Source organism: Punica granatum, chromosome 1 (assembly GCF_007655135.1).
Source record: "Punica granatum isolate Tunisia-2019 chromosome 1, ASM765513v2, whole genome shotgun sequence".
NCBI lineage: Eukaryota > Viridiplantae > Streptophyta > Magnoliopsida > Myrtales > Lythraceae > Punica > Punica granatum.
The window spans coordinates 12,075,966-12,085,688 of record NC_045127.1 but is presented as its reverse complement, the minus strand read 5'-3'; the positions used below and the strand labels follow the sequence as shown (position 1 = coordinate 12,085,688).

The following is a 9,723-nucleotide window of genomic DNA, read 5'->3' as shown; positions in this document are numbered from 1 at the left end:
TATTTAAAATTTTTCAGCCACGTCAGCAAGGAGGTGACACGTAGTAGCCACGTCAGCGTCAGCTTGACGGTTTGTACCATCATGAAACAATTTTGAAACATTTTGTATCATCATGTAGCGAAAAAAACTTTTTGAACCATAATAAAATATTTGTAAAATATTTTGGACCACCAGTGCAATTTATCCTAAATGCTACAAATTAATTACATTCTATTCTATGCAGACGGAAGGATATGTTTGACCCAATCTCTAAGGATTGTCCTTTCTGTTCCGGTATATCTTTAAGGATTATCTGCATTATCTCTTTTTTGGTACGAATTAATTACATTTATACACGTCCCTTCTTTTGCGGGACCTTACTTTTATATATACCAAAAAAAAAAAAGTAACTAATTTAAGAGATTTTTCTCTTCATATATGTCTATAAATAGTCTACAATGTCTAAACAGACGATTGTCTTCCAAGAAAAGCAGAAAAGAAAATACGAAGTCCGGCGGCGGTGAAAATGAAGCACTCACGCCTGCTTTCCTCCGTTCTTCTAGCCATCCTCTTCTTGGTTTACGTCGCCGGTACTTGTCCCCGAGGATTCCATATCATGTTCCAAATTATTTTGGTTTATCTATTTATCGTAGCTGAACATATAATTGTTGAATATATATGTGTGTATATATATATATTGTAGCTGAAAGAAACTATGCACGTTGCATATGTATATTATATATATGTGTGTGTGTGCGAATTGTAGCTGAACGAAAATATTTATGCCAATCAGGGACAACAACCGCACAATGTCCGCTCAACAACACCGAATATACCTATTTATATGTTCCTATGAGTCCGCACTGCGACTTGACGCAATGCATTGGACTCTGCACAAGTTACGGCGGAGCTGATACTGGCTTTTGCGTCCAGCCAGATTGTTGCTGCAAAAGTAAGAATTAATAAACTAAATTAGCCCGACATAGCTCTCCGTGTTTTTTTTTTCCCTCCATTTATAAAGAAGGTTCATGGATCTAGCAAACAAATGCTATACTGTTTGTTAATTTAATGTATAATTTTCAAAGTAAATTATAGCTATGGCTATCTTGCTTGGGTTCCATTAGCTTGGCTAATACGTTAACTAGGTGGTCCAAATATGACCACCTAGCTAGATTATATAGTCGGTCAGTGTCCGATCTGTAACCTGTTTTATCTTTCTACCTGTTTGCTTATTCATCTATTCACTGAGGTCTTTCCACCAAGCACACCTAACTGATCTGCGCTGAGCTTAAGGGGCCAAGGCCGTGATGAGAATATTCGGTTTTGGCATGGCCGGTAATTTTAGCTATAGGTTGTCAGGATAGCTTGTTGGAGATCTTACGATTTGGGAAAGGGAGTCGAAATGTGAGATCGGATCGGGATCTCCTGCAGGATCATAAGATCATATGATCATACCGATCCAATCAATTTTTTTCTTTAATTAGAATGCAATATAATATCCTTTTAACTCTGGTAATCCTTTCTCTCTTCCCTGAACAGAAGCTAATCATAGCTCCAAGAAGAAGGTGGCCGAGCATGTCCCGACCGCAAATTAAGACGAACATTCATCAAGGAAAGCCGGGAAATTATTATGTCACCAGACAGATGAGAAAGAAAAGAGTTTCTATGTAGTGGTATACTGCTTCTTCTTAGAATTAATAAATATTGAACTCGATTCTCATGACAAGACATCCCGGGACTCTCCATTTTCCTTTCCCTACTAGACCTTTGGGCCCTCCTCCTAAGAAAAAAAAAAGTGCATAAATTTAAGCCAGCTCAAAGAAGCTATTGCCACAACCAAAGATTGTGAATGAACCAAATCGACCTCCATAACAATAAGAAACTAGAAAGACACTGCAAGGAAACATGCTTTTCTGATCGCACCTCACGTCACTCAAATCTCCTCTCAAGAAACGCACATCCTATGTCCTCAATTCCCGTCTTCTTCTTCTCCTTCTTCTCCTTCTTCTTCTTCTTCTATCGTTCACGAAGTAACAATTTAAAGATTTATCCAGTTTAATTTTTCAAAAAATTGTAAAAATATATTAAAATTGAAATTTTTTTAAGTAATAAAACAAAATATATAAAAATCTAGACAAAAGTAACAAAAACTCAGAAAATTTCAAAACATTTCAATATAAGAAATTACACAAGTTTCATATTTTTTTTTTTTAAAAAAGTTAACATTACAAGAACAACCAGAAAATGATAAGAAATAACATAAATTTAGATTTTGTAAAACCTACAACTGAAAATTAAAACACAATTAAAAATAAAAATAAAAGGCAGAAGTAGTACTTAAAACAATTAAAATTCAGCTAATCAAATTCAAAATGGATTCGGCCACAGAAACGTTCCGATGTAATTAATTTTTCATAAGGATATTGATAAATGCACTGCTTGTGAAGTATGTGTTCGTGTACTAAATTTAAATAGAAAAAAATCTACTGTTACCTATAACGTGTTGGTGAACTTATTTGTTATCACATAAGAGCTGATATGGAGGTCACCATTTGAATTGAGGAAAGGTTGATAATTTACAAATTATAGTAGAAAATAATAGGAAAAAGTACAATATGATATTTTGAGTTTTTTTTTTCCCAAGCAAGTAGCATGTATCGTGGCATATTCACCATATAGCACGATATTTTATAATTTTTACATGCAACAAAACATTGTTTACTTTCAGCAAAAAATGGATGGAATGCTGACGTGGCAAACTAAACAATTAAATAAAACAAAAATAAAAGGGAAATTATACCATAAAACATTTTTTTTTTAACAAATTTCACGAAATAGCACATCTTGTTTCATTTTCATCAGATAGCACAACATCAACTTTACAGCATACATCACAGTTCTTTAACTGTATTCACAAGATAGCGCCTCAGTAAAGCCCAGTCTGGCCTACTGCTTCAAACCTCCTAAGTATCACATTATCTACGACTTCTTGATTCCACGAGCATCAGCAAGCACGTTTACAGTCGAGAAGAAATCACTGTACTTCAGAAGGTTCCTCAGTTTTCTGATCTTCTGTTCAATGGCTTTCACTTACAGTCTCCATGTCCTTCATGTTCTGCTTCAACGCCATAACCACTCCCTCTGCTAGACTGTGGCTCGAGATTACCCACATAGTTCAAGAAACTGTCCAATTTAACGACTGTAACAATGAAGCAATTGAGCACCTCTTTAACCAGTTTACGAGTCCTATTGCTCCATTGATCCTCAGTAGCATGATAGCATTCCGGAATAGCTCCTCGTCGGCCTTGCAGCTTTTGAGTCGCATATACCTCCATCTTCTTGAATTCATTATCCGCCCTTATAACCAGTTCGTGTATCCTCTTGACAAGCCTTGTGTTGCTATTTTTTGAAGCGAGCAATTTCAGGGAGGACTCAAACCCCTGGAACTTGGACATCTCCATCTCATTCATAGACAATAAGACGATGATCCAGAGTAGCAAGAGCGAAAGCTGGCCCTCAATATCACCAGCTCGAACTATCAACTCCTTGTTGGGCTTCTCACTTTCCTTGTTCTCGATAGCTACCTCTGCAGCTCCTGCAACCTCCAATTCAGGATTGGTCAAGAGCCCAAGATTGGTGCAAACAGCCCGATTTATCCCGTGCCCAGCACTTCCTGGTTCGGCCAGTCCAATTTGACGTAATAGTTCCATCATAATATCTTCCATCTGTAATAAAAAATATTTAATTAGCCGTAATAAGTCACAAAAATTGAACGATAATTCACATAGCTATTCGGACAAATAGAATACTATAAAATTAACTAAATTTCATTAGTGTAAGAACTTGGAAATTCAAACCGAAACAAAGGCGAAACCGAAAGATACGAGAGAGAGCCGAGTCCTGTGTTAGACACAAACCCCTTGAAACAGAATAGTCTCCTCCTCGGTGCTTGAGGTTACGTGGACAATCGTTTCCCAGGATAAAACGGCAACAAGCGAAGCAGCAGTACAAACAGCAACGCTTCAGCGAACTCGAAGAGAACCGTGAACACTTTTGAGGTCGAATCCTTCGTAGAAAAATTGTAGCCTACCACTTGTGCAATTTCCTTTGGTCTCAGTAAAAGGAAGTTGTTCTTCTCTAGGGAATTGCAACCAAGGGAAGACTTTTCTTCTACTTTTCAATCGGCTACAAGAAACAATGGAAGGCATGAGGCTTTTACTTTTTTTTTTTGTCCTTTTTCCTTTTTGCCGTGTGCCCCTTTTATAGACTATGGGATCAAGGCTTCTATGACTCTTCCTATTCTCCTTTTATGGGAAATAACTCACATATATTCAATATATGTGTTAATGGTATTTAATTATTCATGAATGCAATTCATTCATTTCTTGTAACCACCAAGAAAATCAAGAGTCATTAGCTCGTGAGCAATTTCTTCATTCACCCATTAGCCATAATTTCCAACAATCCCCCACATGAATGGAAATTGTTTTGTTTCGACTCGTAGATAGTGTTCACCAGTTGAGCCTCTATAGGATAGGTAGATGTCACCACCCTTAAACCTTCCCTTGTGAAAATGCATGTACTTTACTAGCAGTCCAATAGACACGAAGTCCTTGAATTGTTCCGCTGTTTTGTGTAAAGATATCACGCACCTCACACAAGAGTCAACTGACTTCCTTCAGTTCTCATAGTCGTGTCCATTTTTTGCCATGGAACACCGTTCTGGTTCTGCGAGAGTTTCTAAAGAATTAAGTCCATAAAAATTCTTCTCTAAAGCGGCCCCACTTCTCTCTCACATAGGTGATTTCACATATCATTAAAGCAATTTAGATTGCTAGCCTTATCCGTTTATCACTGTTTCATCAAGGAATGGTCTAGGGATTTTCTCCCCCACAGTGATTTAATTCGGTTTTATAACTTGGTTGTCCCATTGAACCTAGATCTTGGGATCTCCAGTCAGCTAGGTTGGGTGTCCGCTATAAAACTTTTCCTCTAATAGACTGTAGACCCATTCCCTTTGACAACTTCTCAAACTCCTCTTTACTTAACCCTTTGGTTAGCGGATCCGCTATATTATCCTTTGACCGCACGTAGTCAATAGAGATAATTCCAGTTGAGATCAGTTGTCTAATGGTGTTGTGTCTACGACGTATATGTCTAGACTTACCATTATACATATTACTTTGTGCCTTTCCAATTGCTGTTTGACTGTCACAGTGGATACAAATTGGTGGCATAGGTTTTTCCCATTGAGGAATGTCCTCTAGAAAATGGTGTAGCCATTCAGCTTCTTCTCCACATTTATCCAGAGCAATAAACTCAGATTCCATTGTGGACCTAGTGATTACAGTTTGTTTTGAGGACTTCCATGAAACTGCTGCACTTGCTAGTGTGAACACATATCCACCAGTGGATTTCAAATCCGTTATATCAGATATCCAGTTCGCATCACTATATCCTTCTAGGACAGCTGGATATCTGGTATAGTGCAACCCGTAATCTCGAGTGTATCTAAGGTATTTGAGTACCCTGACAATTGCCTTCCAATGGTCTCCACTCGGATTACTCGTATATCTACTGAGTCTACTAACCGAGTATGCAATATCAGGCCTAGTACAACTCATCAGATACATCAGACTTCCAATGACCCGCGAGTATTCTAATTGAGAAATACTCTCTTTTCTATTCTTTGATAGATGAAGATTATTGTCTATTGGAGTCTTTGAAATTCCAGAATCATTTTTGGTAAATTTTTCCAGAATTTTATCTATGTAGTGTGACTGACTCAAAATTAGTCCATCTGATGTTCTCATGATTTTAATTCCTAAAATCACATCAGCGAGTCCCATATTTTTCATATCAAATCTCGAATTCAGTATATTCTTCGTAGATTTGTTCATTCTGTCATCACTACCAACAATGAGTATGTCATCCACGTAGAGACATAAAATGACATAACCATTTTCTGTTTCTTTAATGTATACACATTTATCACACTCATTGATCTTAAATCCTTTGGAAATCATTGCATTATCGAATTTTTCGTGCCACTGTTTTGGTGATTGTTTCAACCCATACAATGATTTAACCAATTTACAGGCTTTCCTTTCTTTTCCTGGAGCCACGAACCCTTCGGGTTGTTCCATATAGATTTTTTCATCTAAATCTCCTTTTAGAAAAGCTATTTTCACATCCATTTGATGAACTTCCAAATTACGCAATGCCGCAATTGCAAGTATCATCCTAACGGGATTTATTCTCGTCACAGGAGAATAAGTATCAAAATAGTCCAAGCCTTCCTTTTGCTTGTATCCCTTAATTACAAGTCTGGCCTTGTACTTATCAATGGATCCATCTGCTTTCATTTTCCTTTTAAAGATCCATTTGGATCCTAAGGGTTTACAACTAGTGGGGAGATCCACTAATTCCCAAGTGTGATTTCGCAGAATCGAATCAATTTCACTTTTGATTGCCTCCTTCCAGAGAGGTCCCTCAGAGGAATTCACTACTTCAGCATGGCTTTGTGGTTCCTTTTCTAACAAATATGTCAGAAAATCATTCCCGAATGATTTTTCAATTCTAGCTCTTTTGCTGCATCTAGGTTCAATCTCTTCATCCGAACCCTGCCTTTCATGATCTACGTCATGAAGTACATCATTCATAGTGCGTGAGGTTCGTTTCGATGAACTCGATGCCTCATTCAATTTACATGGAAATACATCTTCAAAGAACGATGCATTCCTTGATTCCATTATCGTGTTCTTGTGTATATCGGGAATCTTAGATTCATGCACAAGAAATCGATAAGCACTACTATTATGTGCATAGCCAATAAAGATGCAATCCACCGTCTTAGGACCGATCTTTACTTTCTTTGGTGCCGGAACGACTACTTTTGCCAAACACCCCCACACTCGCAAGTGATCGTAGGATGATCTCCTACCTCTGAATAATTCATAAGGTGTCTTTTCCCTTTTCTTTCGAGGCACCTTATTTAATAGGTAATTGCTTGACAATATTGCTTCACCCCATATATTTTGAGGTAATCTTGAACTTAATATCATCGCATTCATCATGTCTTTCAATGTGCGATTTTTGCGTTCAGCAACACCATTCGATTGAGGTGAATAAGGTGCAGTCACTTCGTGTATAATTCCGTATTGTGCACAGAATTCCCTGAAAGGCGTTACGTATTCGCCTCCTCTATCACTCCTCAATCTCTTGATTTTCTTGTTGAGTTGATTCTCAACTTCATTTTTATAGAGAACAAATTTCTCTATGGCCTCATCTTTGCTTTTCAACAAATATACATAACAATATTTTGTACTATCATCGATAAAGGTAATAAAATAATTATTACCACCTCTTGTTGTTGCGAACTTTAAATCGCATACATCACTATGAATTAGATCAAGTGGCTCGTTGTTCCTTTCAATCATTTGAAAGGGTGACCTCGTCAATTTTGCTTCAACACAAATTTCACATTTGTGCTGTGAATCAATTTGGAATGTAGGTATGTGATTCAAGTTAATTAATCCACGCAAAGTATTATAATTAACATGACCTAGTCTTCCATGCCACATATCAGCAGACTCAATCAAATACGTAGAAGAACCAGAATTCTTATTGATTATGGTCATTACATTGAGCTTTAAAAGCCCATCACGCACATATCCCTTTCCTACGTACATTCCAGACTTGGACAAAATAACTTTGTCTGACTTAAAAACCATCCTGAACCCATGTTTGTTCAGCACTGACTCAGAGACTAAATTCTTTCGAATCTCAAGTACGTACAATACATTGTTTAGAGTCAACTCCTTTCTTGAAGTCATCTTTAAGACTACCTTGCCTTGACCTTCAACAGCAGAATGGGCAGAGTTTCCCATATAGATCCTCTCCCTAGTGACCGGTTTGAGCATAGAGAATAGGTCTCTGTTTGAGCACACATGTTTGGTGGCACCGGTAACAAGCCACCATTCCTTTGGGTTGGACCCAATGAAGTTCACCTCTGAAACCACAGCAGATAGGTTGATGTCTGCCACATCTCGAGCCATTTCATTGACCACGTTTGCTTCATGGTCCTTTTTCCTCTTTGGGAGCCTGCAATCAGCAGATCTGTGACCTTTCTTGTCACAGTTGAAGCATTTCCCCTGAAACTTGGGCTTGAAGACTCCTCCATTCGTACCCAGCTTCTTCTTGCCTTTTTTGTTCTTGGAGCTTTGCCCTTGCTCCATGACATTTACCTTAGCAGCAGGGAGGATGAGATCCTTTCCGGAGTTTTTATTGTCTTCTTCAATTCGAAGCTTGACAACAAGATCTTCCATTGTCATCTCCTTCCGCTTATGCTTCAGATAATTCTTGAAATCCTTCCAACCAGGAGGCAGCTTCTCAATGACAACAGCCACTTGGAAGGATTCACTTAGAGCCATCCCCTCAGCTTGAATCTCATGCAAGAGCACTTGCAATTCTTGCACTTGACTCATTACGGTTCTTGAATCCACCATTTTAAAATCGAGGAATCGTCCACGAGAAATTTCTTCGCACCGGCATCCTCTGATTTATATTTACGGTCCAAGGATTTCCATAGTTCCTTTGCCGTCTTAAACCCCTGATAGACACTATACAGGGAATCATGAAGACTATTCATGATATAATTTCGGCAAAGATAGTCGGAGTGCTTCCAAGCGTCAACCGCACTGAGAGCCTGCACATCTGACTCCCCCACAGATAGGGTTGGAGCATTTTCAGTCAAGAATCTTGCAAGGTTAAGAGTTGTGAGGTAGAATAGCATCTTTTGTTGCCACCTCTTGAAGTTCAACCCATTGAACTTCTCGGGCTTCTCGACATGGTTCACAGGGACCATCGAGGGAGCAGCCACGTTTTGGCTAACCAAATGGTTAGGCAAGATAGGAGCAGGGCCGGAGCCAGTAGTCCGGCTTCCGTTAGTCGTATCTCCATCGTTCCTCGACGCCATTCGAATCGTTCAAATAACAAAGTCTGTTTCAAGATTGTAATAAAAAAAATTTAATTAGCCGTAATAAGTCACAAAAATTGAACGATAATTCAAATAGCTATTCAGACAAATAGAATACTATAAAATTAACTGAATTTAATTAGTGTAAGAACTTGGAAATTCAAACCGAAACAAAGGCGAAACCGAAAGATACGAGAGAGAGCCGAGTTCTGTGTTAGACACAAACCCCTTGAAACAGAATTGTCCCCTCCTGGGTGTTTGAGGTTACGTGGACAATCGTTTCCCAGGATAAAACGGCAACAAGCGAAGCAACAACACAAACAACAAAGCTTCAGCGAACTCGAAGAGAAGCGTGAACACTTTTGAGGTCGAATCCTTCGTAGAAAAATTGTAGCCAACCACTTGTGCAATTTCCTTTGGTCTCAGTAAAAGGAAGTTGTTCTTCTCTAGGGAATTGCAACCAAGGGAAGACTTTTCTTCTACTTTTCAATCGGCTACAAGAAACAATGGAAGGCAGGAGGCTTTTTCTTTTTTTTTTTTGTCCTTTTTCCTTTTTGCCGTGTGCCCTTTTATAGACTATGGGATCAAGGCTTCTATGACTCTTCCTATTCTCCTTTTATGGGAAATAACTCACATATATTCAATATATGTGTTAATGGTATTTGATTATTCATGAATGCAATTCATTCATTTTTTGTAACCACCAAGAAAATCAAGAGTCATTAGCTCGTGAGCAATTTCTTCATTCACCCATTAGCCATAATTTC

At 38.3% G+C, this 9,723-nt stretch overlaps 1 long non-coding RNA gene across 1 annotated transcript; it reads left to right on the top strand.

The window, feature by feature from the left end:
* The first annotated feature begins 416 nt into the window (after positions 1-416).
* Positions 417-1,692, top strand: LOC116193217. Its single transcript, XR_004154217.1, has 3 exons — positions 417-569; positions 773-931; positions 1,519-1,692. It is a non-coding gene; the product is annotated as an uncharacterized LOC116193217 (long non-coding RNA).
* Positions 1,693-9,723: the final 8,031 nt, after the last annotated feature.